Here is an 18,573-nt window from a genome sequence, read left to right as displayed (position 1 = left end):
GTGCAGTGAGTTTAAAGTACAGAGCTGTAGTCAGCGTGCTGGCTCACGCCTGCAACCCCAGCACTTTGGGAGGCCGAGATGGGCGGATCCCTTGAGCCAAGGAGTTTGAGACCGGCCTGGGCAACATAGTGAGACCCTATCTCTGCAAAAAGAAAAAAAAATTAGCTAGGTGTGGTGGTGCGAGCCTGTACTCCAGCTGCTTGAGAGGCTGAGGTGGGAGGATCACCTGAGCAGGAGGTGGCAGTGAGCTATGACGGCACCGCTGCACTGCAGCCCTGGTGACAGAGCAAGACCCTGTCCCCCACCCCCACCAAAATACAGAGCTGTGATCCTGAGAGCATTTTATTTGAGCAAAAGATAATTTATAAGTGTAATCAACACGAGCCTCCCCTGAGAGGCAGCTGAGGCCAGCCCCGTCGTGTTCTGAAATTTCCCGGACTCATAATCCTCAGTAAGCACAAGCGTGCATCCTTACCCCGAACAAAACTCTCTTGGTCAGACAGTAAACACCCTAGAGCGAGGCCTGCAGGCCACACCAGCCTCCGAAGCTGTTACCCGGCAGAGGTGCCAACGTAACAAGACCTGAGATCTGCCCGCTTAGAGGGGTCCAGGGCCTCCCCCACATAGCCCGGCCTGCCCCCCCTCAGTGCCCGCTTGCAGGGGTCCAGGGCCTCCCCCCGACAGCCTGGGCTGGGGGCCTGACACATTTTTGACACACGGATCTTGGCCGGACAGAAGGTCCAACCCTTCCTGCCACTTCACTTAGAGAACAATCTATTTAAGATCAGCCTAACAGTCATGAGGACGCGTCTGTCTGCCACCCGGGATGATGTGTCCTCAGCCACAGTGAACAGTGGCCTGGTGTGAACAGCTTGGCGACCTTGAGTTTGTAAAGACAAGTAGGTCCTGGTGGCAATTTGCATGACTCAGTGACCAACAGGTAATTCATTATGAACAAGAAGTAAGGCGGATGTCACCACATCGTTCTTCTGATGGTAGATTCCGCCTTGAGGTTTGGCCGCCGCTGCGGACTCCCTCCCACTCTGTGCGGGGCTGGACGGACGCTCCGTCCCGCTGAGGGTCGGCGTGGGCCTGCCCGGCCCTGAAGGCACCATGGGCTACTCTTACCAGGGTGTGGCTGAAACCTGATTTCTTTTCTCTTCCCAATTCATACTCTTGAGCAGCAAAAAACCCACAATGTATATGTGAACCAGGAAAGAGATTTCCAGGTAGCAAAGGGGAAGCCATTTGTTTTTGTGCCACGCTGCTCAGCATGTTTGGGGTGTCTGCCCCTGGAGGTGGAGCTCACATCTTTCTGGAAAGCTCTGTAGGTCCCTGCGTCTCAGTATAGCTGCTCTGGAGCTTTTTAGCTGTGTGCCCCTCCTAGGTGTTGAGAAAGTTATTAAGAAAGTGATTAAGGAGAGCATATCAAGTTCCCAGTGAGAAGGACGTGTCTGCAGTAACGGGAACCAGGCGCAGGGTTGCAGGTGGTCTCCGCGGTGCAACATCAGTGGTTACACTGTGCCTCTGTTCTCGGGAAGAACGTACTACAGAGCCCTCAGTGTCTTAGAAAAAAAATCCCACGGTAGAAAATGAAATCCACCGTTGGCAAAGAAAGCAGGCCAAGGCGGAGCTGTGACCTGCACAGTGGAGCCGAGCAAGGCGGAGGCTGAGGCCCAGGACTCACGGGAGATCACCTGGGGCCGTTCCCGGGACAGGCTGCTGAGGCCCAGGACTCATGCGAGATCACCTGGGGCCCTGTGCCCTGGACAGGCTGCCAGAAGCCATGTGCGTGTTTTGTCATCTGTGAAATGGGTGGGGAGAAAGGTGGAGCAGCTCTGGAGAGTTGTTGGGAGGACTCTGTGGGTGGATGTGTGTGGAGCATGAAGTACAAGGCAGGGCCGGCACCCTCGCCTGGGCGGCTCTGACCTCAGGTGGACGTTGTGAGTACGAGGCCTGGCTGGCACCCTTGCCATGTGGCTCTGACCTCAGGTGGGTGTGGACATCCCCTTGCCAGTGTCCACACCTACATTTAGGCACAGAGAAGCCACGCAGCCTCAGGGGAGCTGGGGCATCTGGCAGGGCTTCCTTCCAGGATATGATAGTGGTATCAAGAAGGCCGGACCCCCAGGCCGTCCTCCGGCCACTCTGTCCTGCTGATGAGACCCTCTCCCTCCTCCCTCCAAGTGAAACGAGAGTAACTGGGCGTTTTAAAAGAAGACAACCCCGTCTTCCACTGTCGCCCTAAATGGAAATGGTCCACTGCAAAACACACACGAGATGCCTGACCTAACGCTACCCTAACGGTGCGGTCTGTGGAGACGGGCAAACCCAGCACACCAGCACTCGGGCGCAAAAACTTCCCATCAGGAAAACATGAAAAATGGATCTTTTTGTACCTTGGTGCCGCCTCCAACACATCCAGAGCCGACTGCAACTGTGAGTGTGAGACCCGCGGCACCCGAAGCGCCCACAGCAGCACCCCGCCCTGAGCGGAGCCACGCGGGGCCGGCTCCGCAGGTCAGTCTGCACCCAGAGCCCCGTCCCAAAAGCCTCCCGTGCTCCAAGTAGCTCCGCGGCTGTGAGCTCGCAGACGGAAAGCCGAGGACTGCGCGACGCGTTCCCACACTGCAGCTCCACGCCCTGCGCCCTGGCGGGGGCCCTGGCTCTGCCCGCAGAGACCTCAAAGTAGCGTACACTTCTCTGTAACGCGATGCACAAAATGAGGTGAAGAGGATTCTGGGGGCAGAAGTTCATCCATACGCATCATAGTGCGAATGTCTCATGTCTTAACTCAGCATCTGATGGGAAATTTACAGAGTGGAAATCACTGTGAGAGAGGAGACCTGTCACGTGCAGATTCCGCCAGAAGAAAGACTAAGACCACAAAGGTTTCCGGAAAACCTCTCCGCACCCTCTCAGGAGCCAGCGCACAAAGCCGAGCTGCCCCGGTGTGTGCTAAAGGACGGCCTTGGGTTTCAGGGTTGTTGGGAGGGCACAGTGACAGGGCCACGCCAAGGAATGAAACATCCATGGCTGGGCAGGAATAAGTGGGTTCGCTGGGCTCTGCTGGGGAGGAATAAAGGTCACTCTGCAGACTGGACGAGGCACCCTGAGAACATGGAGAACGCAACCGGCCCTCTCTGGGGAGGGCCCTGGACTCCAGCCCAGAGGGCAGCGCAGAACCCAACACACAGCAGAAGCCGCGGGGCCTGGCGCACCCACAGGTGGCTCGTGTGTGACACGGGGAAGGGAAAGGCTGTGCTCTGCGGGTCTGACACGGCGGCTGCAGAGCACGCGGTGGCAGGAGAGAAAAACAGGAAGGTGAAACGTTTAGAAAGTACGTGGGAAAAGGCCGGGGGAAATATCCTGATGGTTCAACGGGGTGCTGTGTCGTCACGGGTAAAAAAGGATTTCCTGCATAATCACCTCTCCCCGGTCATGACAGTTTTGTTTAAGAGGTGTTCATCTCATCCTAAAACTCAGAGGGACTCAGAAGGAACCGCCCCACATTCTGGGCCAGCAAGGCCGGCTGGGACGGAGGGGCGGTAACCAGTGGTCTCGCTCAGCAGGACTGCGTCCAAGTACTCCCACCAACACTGGCGGCTCCGGTCGGCCGGCTCCGGGTTCTGGGCGCCTCCCGGACATCCCTGTGAGACCTCAGGGAGCGCAGGCCACGCTCACTTCTGGAGAGGAGACAGCCCGTGGCTGCCCTGAACACCAGGGGAGCCTCCCTCCTCCTCCCATGGAGCTGCGCCTGTCTGTGGGCTGAGCCAGGGCAGAACTCGTCCCTGCATGGCATCCTTGGCTCACGGCCCACGTGGCCAGTGCTGCTCTGGTGATGCAGTCCCACCGCCTCCAGTGGCTTCTCCTTGGTGCCCAGGTAACTTTTACACTTGGACGGGGAATAACACACACACGGGCACACATACACACATCCCAAAGGGCAGACACCCCCAACGGCAGTGCCCAGAGGGCTGGGCCACAGAGCTCCGAGGCTCTGCCAGAGACCTGGTCCCCGCCCCTCCCCACTCCTGACACACGTCACCCAGGTGAGCCGTAAGTGCGGCTCCCGTGGGAAGGGGTTCCACGGCACGGGCGAACGAGCCGAAGCAGCCCACGGCGAGCAATGTGGGCCAAGCAATATGGAGTGAGTTTTCCCATTTCGCAAGATGTTTTCTCAAAGCAAAAATGAAAGATATAGACGTGTTTCCTGCAAGTGAAAATGATTTTCAACAGTCTTCTAAATGTGGAACAGTCTTGGAGCAGCCAGTGATGAGCAGGAAAACAGCGGCCGCTCCCCAGCTCAGCCGCTGTGCCTGCGGCACCCCGAGCCCCAGCCCTCTCCTGGGCCCCCGCACCGCCTCGTGGCCGGGCTCCCGGCATTGCACGTGTGCTGCTGCCCAGTTATTTTCACGTCCAGACTCCTGCCTCCCATACTTGGGAGCCGAGGCCCTCCTGGCTGCTTTCTGTACCCACGGCGTCTACGCGGCGCAGAGGGGCCCTTGCTGAGCCCCTGCACGCTGGTCAGCACCCCGGGCCTCCAGCTCACGGCTGGCTCAGGGGCCGAGAGCCCCACACCAAGGCATCCCCGGGGAGCAGCGAGGGGCACCACCTAGGGAGCCCCCCCAACCCCCTGCCGACAGCGGCTTCCTGCTCTGGGAAAGTGAGGGCTGTGTTCTGGTCCCCTGAAGCCCCTGGTAGTGGCTGGGAAACGTGATGGCTGGTCGTGAAGTGCGTGCAGAAGGCATGGAGGGGCTCGCGGGACCGTGGCCGGCACAGCCCAAAGTGGAGGACCCGAGAGCTGGCTGTTCACATGCTCAGCTGCATCTGAGAGTGACCCACGTGCTGAAGCCGGACCTCCTGCCTCCCTCTTTCTTAGGGATCTGCCCCTCCCCTAAGACAGAAGACACTTTTCTCTTCATTTGCTCTGCTCCTGGTAACGTCAGATTGGAACTAGGAAGCAGTTGTGACGATAAAGACCTTGGGAGGAAACAGATGGTTAATGGGCGTCTTCTTTCTGGACTCGCCCGTGTTTAAGGCTGGCTTCTGTGATGGTCTTTAGCGCTTCCCTGAAGGTGAAGTCTGAGATGTCAGAGGGAGCACATTTCAACCAGGATGCCCGTGACCCTCCCATTGTCACGGGAGGCCTGGTCAGCACGGCAAAGCCCCTCCAGCCAGACTGCAGCTGCTGAGACACATAAAACTCGGGACACAAATCCCTCCTTCTCCAGCTCCCACAGAAGATGACTCACAGGGCAATTAAGTTCTAAGGGCTTCCAAGAAAGTCAGCATCGCCTCAGATTCACAGATCCAACGCGACCTCTGTGAGCGAAGCCAGCCTTGCGAGGCCCCGCAGCTGACCCTGCTTTCCAGTTTCACAGTCAGACAATTTAAAATAGCCAGTCAGTAAGAAACAAATCACCGCCTTCAGAGCAGCCCAGGCCTGGCGTGCAAGCAGAGAAGGGGCAGCTGTTTTTCACAAGAAACTTTGGCACCTCCCTGATTTTCTTTTTGCTCATAATGACCAACGGTCATGAGAGCCATCCCTGCCATCACCTGTGTCTTCAACATGCAGCATGCAGGGAGGACTTCCCGTGGGCGGCAGGACTCTGGACCCTGGAACTGCACAGGACGGTTTCCAAGGGGGTCTAGATGCGCCCCCGCAACCTGCTCTTCCCACATCAATATCTTAGTTCAATTTATCGATTGGTTCTTACCGAGCACCTAAAGGTCCCCGGGGGCGCTGTGGGTCTATTGTGCAGACCTGGCTTTTGGGAAGCCAAGGCTGGCCCCACACGGGCTGGCCTGGGTGAGGAACAGGCCTGCCTGGGTCCAACACAGTGCGGAAGTCACCCTACACACGAGGGATGGTGATGAGACATCACCGCAGAGGCGGCAGAAGGGATAAAGGGGAGGCGGGAATGAATAGGGTCTGGTGCTCGGAACGGGACTGGCCGCCCTGGCTGAGACAGCAGCTCAGTGGACTGGGGTCTGTACGGGGCAGGACAGATGGGAGGCTCTGTGGGGTGGGGGGACGGAAGGGAGGCAGCAGGGCGAACAAAGGCTCCGAAGCAGAGGAGCCCAGCACAGGGACACAAAAGGTATTCACATCCTTCCATTCGGTGGCCACGGCTTAATTAAGCCAAAGGGCAGGGCCTGCGGGCTGGGGGTGGAGCAGCTACTGGCGCACCTGCGTCTCCATTTTCGGAGTTGCACATCGTTCAATTATTCCACCCAAAACTGATCTGAATGACACCCCAACGGCACAAGGCCTGACGGGCCCCCTGTAGAGCTTCCTACGAGGCCCCTGAAGGCCTGGGCTAGGGGCTTGCTGGGAATCGTGTCTCAGATGCCTCTGCTCTGGCCCAGGGTCCCTGAGCTCTAAGGTTTGCACTGGGAGTTTCTCAAAGGCTATGCCCTACCCCAAGAGGGGACCAGTGGGTCGGTAGCCCTGGAGGAAAACCCGGGAGCGAGTCGAGGGAGTGTGAGGGCCTTCGGGGAGCGAACTTTGCAGGGGTGCTGGGAGTAGCGGCCCCTGGGGACACTGCTGACTGGGGGAGGGACCGTGTGTCACACGCGGGTGTCAGCCAACTGGGGGAGGGACCGTGTGTCACACGCGGGTGTCAGCCGACTCGGGGAGGGACCGTGTGTCACACGCGGGTGTCAGCCGACTCGGGGAGGGACCGTGTGTCACACGCGGGTGTCAGCCGACTGGGGGAGGGACCGTGTGTCACACGCGGGTGTCAGCCGACTGGGGGAGGGACCGTGTGTCACACGCGGGTGTCAGCCGACTCGGGGAGGGACCGTGTGTCACACGCGGATGTCAGCCGACTCGGGGAGGGACCGTGTGTCACACGCGGGTGTCAGCCAACTGGGGGAGGGACCGTGTGTCACACGCGGGTGTCAGCCAACTGGGGGAGGGACCGTGTGTCACACACGGGTGTCAGCCGACTCGGGGAGGGACCGTGTGTCACACACGGGTGTCAGCCGACTGGGGGAGGGACCGTGTGTCACACGCGGGTGTCAGCCGACTGGGGGAGGGACCGTGTGTCACACGCGGGTGTCAGCCAACTGGGGGAGGGACCGTGTGTCACACGCGGGTGTCAGCCAACTGGGGGAGGGACCGTGTGTCACACGCGGGTGTCAGCCGACTCGGGGAGGGACCGTGTGTCACACGCGGGTGTCAGCCGACTCGGGGAGGGACCGTGTGTCACACGCGGGTGTCAGCCGACTGGGGGAGGGACCGTGTGTCACACGCGGGTGTCAGCCGACTCGGGGAGGGACCGTGTGTCACACGCGGGTGTCAGCCGACTCGGGGAGGGACCGTGTGTCACACGCGGGTGTCAGCCGACTCGGGGAGGGACCGTGTGTCACACGCGGGTGTCAGCCGACTCGGGGAGGGACCGTGTGTCACACGCGGGTGTCAGCCGACTCGGGGAGGGACCATGTGTCACACGCAGGTATCAGGCCACTGGGGGAGGGGGCCGTGTGTCACGAGGGTGTCAGCTCCGCTGCCTCACTTGGGGTTGTTTTGAAATCTCAGGATGTGCCTGAAAAAACCCACCTGGAGAGGCGAGGGGCCCACTGGGAACGGGGGGCCTGAGCCAGACAGATGCGTGCCCAGGGCGAGTTAGGGTGCCGGGAAAGCCACCCTCAGAGGAATTAGACACGTTTTCTAGACTTTTTCCCCTTCACGTTTCCGCTTCACGTTTGGGGGTCACTTAACTCTTCGTGTTTTTATTCTCCTTGAATCTGGTAGAGAAGAAGAAACCCCTGGGGTTAATTCTGAAACACACACCAGCTCCAGCTTCCACCCAGGTTAGTGTTTTGTTTTGCAAACAAATCTGCATTTTATTTCCCCCCACTTAGGAATGTGTCACCTGTGGCTTCAGGGGGCATCTTACAGGCCAGGAAAGGCGATTCCAGCAAGATGCCGCCATAGCCTACTCTCCCATATCATCATAGTCACCAAAAAAACGGAAAACCACGAGATGCCTGCCCAGAGGGTGAACCCAGCCTCCACTCTCCCGAGGCGGTCAGTCCAGTCACACACCGAGGTCAGACAGTTCCACGCTTACACTCGTGAGCTCTTTTAACTGATTTGCTATTAAGTGCCATCAGATCAATCCAAGTGTAAACCTGTGTATCGAATCCACATTCCGCAAACTCTGTACAGGATGATGTATTTTGAAACATGTGGCTTTCCTGGTGATCATGTGCAAATCTTCCGTTCCCTGTTCTTCAAGTCACTGTCAGGAAGACACGCGCCAGCAACACACCCAGACACTGAAGTTTGCGGCTGCATTAGCCTAGACACGAAGAAATCTTGAAAGGTGCTTGTTCACACCTGCCACCTCGCTAGCAGGCCTCTTGTACTTGCTAATAGAGAAATAACATACCAAGATTCCATTCTTTTTTTTGTTTTTGAGATGAAGTTCTGATACCGGCTCACTGGGACCTCCGCCTCCCAGATTCAAGTGATTCTCCTGCCTCACCCGCTCCAGTAGCTGGGAGTACAGGCACCTGCCACCCCACCCAGCTAATTTTTGCATTTTTAGTGGAGACAGGGTTTCACCATGTTGGTCAGGCTGGTCTCAAACTCCTGACCTCAGATGATCCACCTGCCTCGGCCTCCCAAAGTGCTGGGATTGCAGGCGTGAGCCACCGCTCTGGCCCTAAGATTCCATTCTTAACCATCAGTAATTCTCCCACAGCAGAAAAGCCATGGAGAGCAACAATGTTTCAGGACCGCTGCCTGGAGGGAGAGGAGGCGCCATGCTGCAGCCCCGCGGAACAGGGGAAGCCGCCGCTCGGACACCTGCAGACGTGCCTGCCTCTGCCGTGCCTGCCTCTGCCGACGTGCCTGCCTCTGCCGACGTGCCTGCCTCTGCCACCCGGGAGTCGCACAGACCCGGAAGGCGGGCGAGGGGTGGCTGTCTGCCCCTGTGCATCGGAGTCCCTCTCTCTCTGGGCTCAGTCCCTTCCACACTTCTCTCCCGCCCCACAGAGGCCCCCCTGCCCATTGCATTTTTCTTCTGAGCCCCTCTCCTGCCCCCTCCCCCGGCACCCAGGGCGCCCCTCGGGTCACGGTGTTGTGTGTCTCCGGGTTCACACTGCGGACTCCTTCACAGACGCAGGCTGGGCTGACTGATGTCTGACCAAGGTCTCTGCTGTCCCTGTTGTTCCAGAAAATGGGACTCCACCCTTAGGAGCGATAAGCTTCCTGAGAAAATGCTATCTGGGTCAGGTCCAAATTCAGCTATCCCCAGGTTCCAAGGCTGTCTGCCCCCCAGACCCAAGGTGTCCAGTCCTTAGGGGTGACCCTTGGCCAACACCAGCCACAGCCTTGGGGACTCCCACGTGTCAGCCGTGGCAGAAACAAGTCCCCAGCGAAGCAGGGGAGGGTAGAAGGAGGCGGAACTCACAGAGCCCAGAGTCAGGGAGATCGGGGCCTGAGCGTCCTTGGGCCTGGGAGAGAAGGGCCAGCCAGGCAGTCAGGGCTGGTCCCGTGGAGGCCCCCGAGGAGGCGAGGGTCGGGGGCTCCTCTCAGGTGGGCGAGTCGGCCTTTGTTATTCACGTCCTTGAAGTGATCCCCGTGTGGCATCTGGAGATGTCTGTCATCCTCCGGGTCCTCCTGGGTTTGACATGCAATTGCTTTTCCCGAAGCTCTCTCCTCTGCAGACGCAGCTCCTGCCGTGGCGGCGGCCCCAGCCATCGTTCCTCACCCACCACCCCGGGCAGCGCCAGCCTCCTTTCATGCCGGCGCGTGTGTCGTGTTAAGAGCCGGGCTTTGCCATTTTTGACAGGCTAATGCATTTCACCGCAGATAATGCCATTCACCAGAGGCGCGTCTCCTAGTGCCCATCACGGCAGAGGCTGAGAAGAAGGCCTGCTTCACAGCGCCAGCCGAGGACCCTCAGCCCCGGGGTAAGCCCCGCACAGGCACCCACCTCTGTGCACGTCTGTGGAGCGCCGCCTAGCCGCGTGCGCCTGGAGGAAATTCTGGCCCTGCGGGCGCCTCCTCCCACACCAAGCTCTTCTTGCTGGGGGTGTCTGCGCAGCTCCGGCTGGGGGAGGCCCCAGGAGCGCCCCCGCCACGCCTCCTCCCCTTGCCGACAACGATGCCCCCCTCCCGAGGGACGCCGCCCCGCCGGGAGCTGGGAGAGCAGAGGCTCCAGGCAGCGGCTGGGGAGACGCAGCCGTCAGGCACCGCCGCAGCGCGGGCCCACGGCCCCTGCGTGGAAGGTGCCTCTCACTCCCCTCCTGCGACCCCCCGCGGGTGTCTCCTCCCTGCCGCCTACCGTTTCTGTTGAAATCCCAGTTTAACCCATGGTTTTACCCTTGCTTTGCCCCCTCGTGTCTCCCCACAACTCCCACTTCGTTTCACAGCGGCTCACGTCCTCTGGGGGAGCCCACCTCCCGCCACGGGCAGCGAGGCTCCCGCGGAGCCCCCACCTCGAGGTGAGCCCTGAAGCCCTGTGGGCGGGGCAGTGAGGTGTCCAGAGCGCAGACGACAGGGGCTGCATCAGCATCGAGGCCTGGCCTCGCCCTGCCTGGGGCCCGGACCACACAGGGCTTCACCCTGGTGTTTAATCACCCTGATGCCGTCTCCAAACTGCTTCCATAAAGTGCCTTGAATGCCGCGAGCAGCTCAGGCTTCGGGGCTTCACTCCCGTCTTCCTCCCTGGAAGGGCACGCTTTGCAGACAGCACATCCTGAGATTTAGTTCAGAAAATGTGCCCCACCTCTCTAATCGGGTCCAAGGGAGGGGAGCAGCTCCTGCCGAGGAGGACATGTTCGGAGACCGGCACCCTGGAAACGGGAGGAGCAGCGCAGGGATCCCGCACCCATCCCAGGCCCGAGAGCACTGACGGTGGCTGCGGGCCCTTCGCCCTGGGGCGGAGCATCAGAGCCAACCTCGCAGCCACCCGCCCCCGCTGGGCTTGCTCTCACCCACACGGCAGCCCAGGACGAGGCCCCAGGCCACAGGTGAGGAAGGCGGCTTTGGGGGGGGGGGCTGGGCCCAGGCCAGGGCTTTGCGCCCCAGGGAACCGAAAGGCGGTGGCACCTTCCCTTCCAGGAGTTTAACTGTCAGAGAAGAAAGACAGCTCAACGAGGAGAAGTGCGGCAAGAGGGGAATAAGAAGGAAGAAACGGAGGGCGTGACAGCAGGTGGAATGTGGGTCTTCTGGTCCACTTGGGGTCACTCAGCCACACTGAGCCACGACTGTCCCTTGGGGCACCACAGACACACGGTCTGTCCTTGTCACAAACGCAAAGAGCTGCCCTCTCTGGACCCGCGTGCGACTCGCAGTTGAGTCCCTTCCATAACGCCCCCGTTCCCCGTCTAGACTCTCGGCCGACTGGGGGGCCTCCCCTGCCAGCTCCAGCTCCTCCTCCAGGATCTGCAAATGCCACCCTCTTGGGCCTGTCCCTACCCTGCAGGTGGCCCCAGCCACGCCTCCGCCTCCCACAAGTCACCAAGAGCTCCACCCACCATCTGGCCCAGCCCCTCCTCTGTCATCTCCAGGGATTTGACTTCAATTTCACACGAGTGTCCTCTGATCCTAGCGCCGCCACGTGGCCGAATGCTGTTGACCGCTGGTTCATAGCTGACTCCTCACCTCCAGGAAATCATCACTCAAGGGAAGAAAGGATGTCTCTTTCCCCCAAATCTCCTGCAGTGCCTCACACTACACAGGGACGGTGGTGGAGGAGCTGCCCAGACCCGTGGGGCAGAGAAGAGGGTCTCCAGAGGGTGCGCAGTCCAGGCCAGCCCCTCTGCAGGGGGACAGCCCAGTGCAGCTCTGCCACCGGCTGTGTGGGCTGGGACGCCTCTCAGTTTATCTGCTCTGACTTTGCCCCCTTGTAAAACAGGGTTGGGAGAAACGGGGTGCCTGGGGAAGGTGTCGGGGGTCCCTCCAAGGGTCCTTTCCACTGGGCAGCTGACTGACAAGGATGACGGGGAGGGCCGAGGGACAGGGACTTGGAAGGACCTGCTGCTCCTGCAGGGTTCACCTAGGAGTGACCCTGGCTTTGGCAAGAAGGAAGTGTTCTCTGGTTCTGCCAGTGAAATGGGTGAAGTGGACTGGAGCAGCTGCTACATGAACACCATGCTCCACAGACACCCGCTCCACGGACACCATGCTCCACGGATGCCAGCTCCACGGACACCAGGCTCCATGGATGCCTGCTCCATGGACACCCGCTCCACAGATGCCAGCTCCATGGACACCACACTCCACAGACACCCGCTCCACGGACACCATGCTCCACGCATGCTGTCTCCACAGACACCATGTTCCATGGACACCACTCTTCATGGACGCCTGCTCCATAGGCACCTGCTCCACGGACTCCACGCACACTGCTTCTCCACCCATTCCACAGACACCTGCTCCACAGATGCCCACTCCACGGATGCCCACTCCACGATACCACTCTTCACAGATGCCCGCTCCACAGGCACCTGCTCCACGGACTCCATGCACACTGCTCCTCCACCCACCCCACAGACACCCACTCCACGGACGCCCACTCCACAGATACCCGCTCCACGAACACCATGCTTCACCGATGCCTGCTCCACAGGCACCTGCTCCACAGACTCAATGCATACCGCTCCTCCACTCACCCCACAGACACCCACTCCATGGATACCTGCTCCACAGACACCCACTCCATGGACACCACACACATTGCTCCTCCACCCACTCACAGACACCTGCCCCACAGACACCTGCTCCACGGACACCACACTCCACGGACACCCGCTCCATGGACGCCCGCTCCATGGACACTACGCACGCTGCTCCTCCACTTGCTCCACAGACACCCCCTTCACAGACACCTGCTCCATGGACACCCACTGCACAAACACCCGCTCCACAGACACCCGCTCCACAGACACCCGCTCCGTGGACACCACGCATGCCGCTCCTCCACCCACTCCACAGACGTCACCACAAATGCCTCTCCTCCCCTGGTGCTGTGTGAGTGCCCGGCCTCCTCCCGGGGCCCAGCCTTCTTCCCTGGCTGCTGGAGCGCAGGGTGAGCACGCCGGGGAGAAGCCTGCAGCCGCCACCTCCTTTCCCTCGGCCCTCCTTATGTGCAGCAGGAATCGGCTTCCTTAGGAAGCAGTTACTCAAGTAATACCCAGGTCTGACAAGCTACCAAGGTCTAAGCAACACAGAAACGGCCTAGCGCCCAAAAGAAGCCACAGAATTCAGCCTTCCATGTTTTCATGTCTGTCTTAGAGTCTCCAACTTTTTATTTCAAATATCTCACTGAGTGGTCTCTGTGATTGTTACTTAAGTCTGATCTAGTGACTACTGTCTGATGGGGGTGGGGTGGCTTGTTGTATCCCAACGAGCAACATGCCTCGGTCTTATGTTTAGAAGTTTCTCTGGCCGCCTTTCCAGACTTCAGTGTTGTCTGAAGATCTAGCTCTATCTCTCAGGAGCTGTATTGGAGGAAGCATTTTGGGCAAAACAGCAGGATAGACGCTGCTTTTGGAAAATGCAACTGCGAATGCTTCAGATCAAGAGAAAAATGCACTTCAAATGGCACCTTCCAGAGAGACGTTCAGACTCATCATGAAAAGGTATCTAGAAGATTCCATGGAGTCTGCAGAAACAAAGCTGGCTGACCCCACATACTGATGATCTGATACGGAACACACAGGCAAACAAAAGCAGGTTCTGCCCACACTGGGGACGGCACGAACCCTCCACCCTCAATGTGGCAGAAATGCTGCCGGCTTTCCCTCAGACCCCCTTGCCATCACTGCCTCAGGAAGCATGGGCTCTGGCACCTGTGTGACAACCATTTCGCATTTGCTGATTCCTAGTTAGGGCAGGGACGTTCTGGGCTCACAGAGCACGGGAGGAGCCCGGCATCTGCTCTGGGCCATCTGCAAAGCCAAATCCACGCCTCGAAAGTTTCGAGAGAATTCTACCTGTAGACGTCTGTACTAACAGCAACATTTGCCAAGGTAGGATAAAATCAGAAAACTTGCCATTCTCAGGCTTCACTACGTTATAATAAAATGTTCTTTAAGAACGATTATTATTTCATGATAAATACGTTGCACAGGTTTCCCACGGCACCCTTCAATTCTGAAACAGCATAGGTTTTGATATTTGATATTTGCAAAAAAATATATATATTTTGACCCGGAAATTTAAGTATAGAGCGAGGAAAGCCATGCTAAGATACAGAGCTGATTGAAAAGGCATTCTTAAAAACTCGTGGTGGGGTCAAGTGAACCTCAGGAAAAGTCACTGTTTTTCAATTTAATTGTGAACATCTTACTTCTATTACTCGTGAGGACATCAATAACTGAAGATTCAACTCACCTAGAGAAAGAAGGGTCTCCAAAGCCCCAGAGAATGAGCCAAGGTGTGACCTGTGCTCTTTGTCAGAACCCAGCCTCCTGCACTGGGGTGAGAAGTCAGGGTGCATTTGGGACTGGTGGACCCGCCAGCCCCCATCACCTGAGCTCCTTCTGAGCGCAGCACTGGCCACCACACTGTCGCTGCATTCGTAATCACTGGCTAATGGGGCAGCAGCCACCGAGATGGGCACTCAGCGGCTCTGTTTACAGGAGGTCCTCATGGTCCCAGTGCATGCTCTCCTCTGGGTTCAGTTCCAAAGGCCTCCAAGTACACAAGGAAGCCTGCTGGGTATTGTGAAATAAACCATCAAAAGAGAACTTGCTGAAAATTCTGCGGGAGTCTCTGCCCTCATGTCGGGGAAGGGAGAGTGGGCTGGCAGAATACTAAACTCGCCGCTCGAAGATGATCAAAGCCTCAAGGAAATGGATGCAGCATTCAAAGAGACTCGGAGAGAAAAGGAGGGGAGCGTCTTCTAATCATCTAACAACTTATTTTTGGCACAGTTTTTGCCCAATCACCTTCTACAGAAATAGGACACCTACATAAAAAAAAACATGAAGTATACTGGTACAAAACTCACAATTCTTCTGTGTCTTCACATTCGCCTTGGTGTGTGTGTGTACATGCGTGTATAAACATATATATACATACACACATATGTGCATATATATGACAGGCTATGCCGATTTAAAACAAAGAATGAAAGTCAATAAAATTGGCTTTTTGGATAATGAAGTACAGAATTAATCCAAATATATGTTTTATATATTTAGAAGAAAAAACATTTACTAAAACAATAGTGAAAAATTTGGTGAGAGCAGTCTGTTAAACGACATTTAAGAATATATTTCAGGCCGGGTGCGGTGGCTCAAGCCTGTAATCCCAGCACTTTGGGAGGCCGAGGCGGGCGGATCACGAGGTCGAGAGATCGAGACCATCCTGGTCAACATGGTGAAACCCCGTCTCTACTAAAAATACAAAAAATTAGCTGCACACGGTGGCGCGTGCCTGTAATCCCAGCTACTCAGGAGGCTGAGGCAGGAGAATTGCCTGAACCCAGGAGGTGGAGGTTGCGGTGAGCCGAGATCGCGCCATTGCACTCCAGCCTGGATAACAAGAGCAAAACTCAAAAAAAAAAAAAAAAAAAAAAAAAGAATATATTTCAGTTACTCTGAAAGTCAATAAACCCAATTTTTGCAGCAATCTGAGCAATTAAACTTGCCTGGATTATCTGATGGGGTTGATATTTTGTTAAGTGTCAAAAATATAAGAGCCTGTCAGAAAAGACTTGCTTTCCCAGTAGGCAAGGGAAACCAAAATCTCACACACTCATGCAAACAAAGAAAGCTCTAAAATCCTGACCCTGTCCATGAAACCATTCTATTTTGAGGAAGAACAGGTAAACATGTTTCTAGGTGTTTGCATTAGAAGCTAGTAATTCAGCCTCCTTACTGCTTTGAAACTATTTTAAAGAAAGCTTTCTCACTATCCAGGAACTCGATGCGGGCCCCGGTGGCCCCAGGCCCAGGCTCTGACTCACGCACACAAGGGGGCTGTGCAGGCGTGTGATCCGGGCTCAGACGGACAAATGCTTTAGCAGAGGCCAGCAACACGAGGGCCTCCTGGGCCACCATGGAAGCTCCTTGCAAGGACAGGACTCTGGCTGCTGTTTAACTGGGGACAGAAGGATTCACCTTTTGGAACCCCAGCGAGGGAGGAGCCCCACAACCTGAGGCTAGCAGTGCACCCCAGAATACAACCTCCAGGCACCTGTCTCCTCCACTCCACCGGAGCGTCTCTGCCCTCCACCTTCCTTTCCCCAGGGAATAACAGGAGTTCTTTTGTTTAAAGGGTAACGTCACATTCTGATATTAATAAAACTTATTATATTGCCACCTACCATTCTCTCTCTCTCTCTTAGGTTACTTATTTTAACCCGACTTACACAATAATCTCTTGATTTTTCAGAAGCTTCAAGAAAGTGAATTGAGCAATTCCATCATGTCCCCACAAAATAAAGCGTGTTATCAAATGGCTCCATTTTCCTTGTAACCCAGTGATGAGAACTGCAATGCGCAACCTCACTGTGACCACAGAATCAGCAGAGTACACAGGTTCGGCGGGCCGGAATAAGCACACTGATGCAACAAGACGCCTTTCCTGAAGTGCGTTTTAGGTTTGCAACATTTCAAAAAACTTTTCAGACAGATTTTTAAACTTCACCGGGGACTCCTGACTGTGATAGGAAACCCAGGCAAGATATGGATACATGAATGAATTAACACCTGCTTCACTTACTAGAGTAAATATCCTCTCCTTGTAACCGCAACTGTCTGAGTCCTTAATACATTACTTAGCTAAATTCAGAGCGAAGTCACACAATCCCCATCCTCATCACTGAGTCCTGCTCCGCTAAAACACAAATCACAACACAACAGCTCAGCAACTAGAACTTTCTCACCAGGAAACCTGCTGCCGCGACGAGGCAAACCCCACTTTTAATCAAAGTACTTCCCCAAAGGGTATTTTGTGGTGATTTCAAAGCTGGATCCACCAAGAAGTCTTTATACTTATTTCATTTCCAAATTTTCCTACATCACATTTTCAAAGAAAAAAGTTTTATTTTTTTCCTTTTTATTAATCTGGATTGAAGAAAAGCACACATTTCATTTATTGTCTGGATTACAGATTCTTATTAAACAAACCAGAGCTCATTATAAAATCAATATCAACTTAACCACCATGCCCTCAAGAGGAACAGCAAAAAGGTCACTCCAAGAAATTCAAACAATTTTCCTGCTGGAAGGGCATGATTTTAATTACAGATACTATTAATTAGAGCTGTCACTGGGAAGGCTTTTTTTTTTTTTCCCGTTAATTATCACAAACTCAGTCCTAAGTAGGCATTTTCAACCTGCAGTTTTTTTTTTTAAATTAGTCATTTCTGCATGCAAGTCCAACCTTTCCATTCTATCAATATTTTATATTTGAATTTCAAAGAATATCAAAGGGTGCCATGCTTTCTAAAAATCTCTGCCTGTATGATCTTCCATCTCTCACACACGGAACAGAACTGGTGTGATAATTTATTTATGCACCGACACAGACTTGGCCTGAAGACCCAGCGTCCTGCATTGAAGGTCTTGCTCAATGGAATTTCTGGGTAAATTCTTACTCGTTTTTGTGACATTTTTTTCAGGCCGCTTCTTCAAAAGTGATTTTCCTTTTGCTTTGAAGAAAGCTATGCACTGCAACTGAAATGCCATCCTCAACACATTTGAAGTTGCCATTTCTTTATAAGAAAAAGATCGTCCTGACCGGGTTGGTGACCCTCTCCAGAAAACTAGAGGCTTCCTCCATTCAATGGCAATACCAGGAATTTTGAAACAGGAGGAAAAGCTATCTCGGGGTCTCTCTTAAGCAAAGAGATCCTGCAAATTCCTTGTGTGGGGAAGGGTCCTGAGAGCTTGTGGAGCACAGGAAAGCCAGCTCCAAGGGGCTCAGGGGGCGGAGGGCATGGTGCCAGAGGGCGCCTTTTGGAGAGAGCTTGAGAGCCCACCCATGTAACTCTGATGATGGAATAATAATATTTACTTTACATGCGATTGTAAAAATGATGAATTATTTACAGGACGTATCACACACTGCACTTATGTGACTACAGGAAACGAAGGACCTGCCCAGTGAGGCAACCTCGCACACATGTGCTGACCACACTTCTAAAACAGGGGTTAAGGAGTCATCTCACCTTCCCAAAGGGGAATATCTTCTTGGAATTAAATGATACTTTATATGCAAAGGAATCAAATGCTTTGACTGCTGTAAGTATTCTGGGCTTGTGCTGCTGATAAAACTGAAGGCCTCTGTTCATTACAGAACAAGATTAAATTCGAAATGTGTGCTACAGAACTTCTGAAAACTCTGTGGTTATTAAAAATGCCCGACCTGGGCTTCATTTGCCTTCCCTGCATCCTCCCTGGTTTCCAGCTCATTTCCAGGTGTGTCTGGGATGCCTCCAGAGAGAGTGTCCCTCACGGGGACACGCGTGGGTCACCTCCCTCTGGTCAGCAGTAGGTTTCACCGTACGGGGTAACAACACAAAGTGATAACCCAGCAGGTCAAAGGAACTTTTCCTGTAAGACCCCGAGGAAGCCAATGAGTTTAGAGACATCTTC

At 55.4% G+C, this 18,573-nt stretch overlaps 1 protein-coding gene across 4 annotated transcripts in view; it reads right to left on the bottom strand.

Moving 5' to 3' along the window:
- PTPRN2 (protein tyrosine phosphatase receptor type N2) overlaps positions 1–18,573 on the bottom strand; it is a 972,293-nt gene that overhangs the window by 118,345 nt on the left and 835,375 nt on the right. The window lies entirely within an intron of this gene.

The sequence above is a fragment of the Saimiri boliviensis genome, chromosome 10, assembly GCF_048565385.1.
Source record: "Saimiri boliviensis isolate mSaiBol1 chromosome 10, mSaiBol1.pri, whole genome shotgun sequence".
NCBI lineage: Eukaryota > Metazoa > Chordata > Mammalia > Primates > Cebidae > Saimiri > Saimiri boliviensis.
Note: the sequence above shows the minus strand (reverse complement) of the source record. Positions and strands in the feature narration are given on the sequence as shown.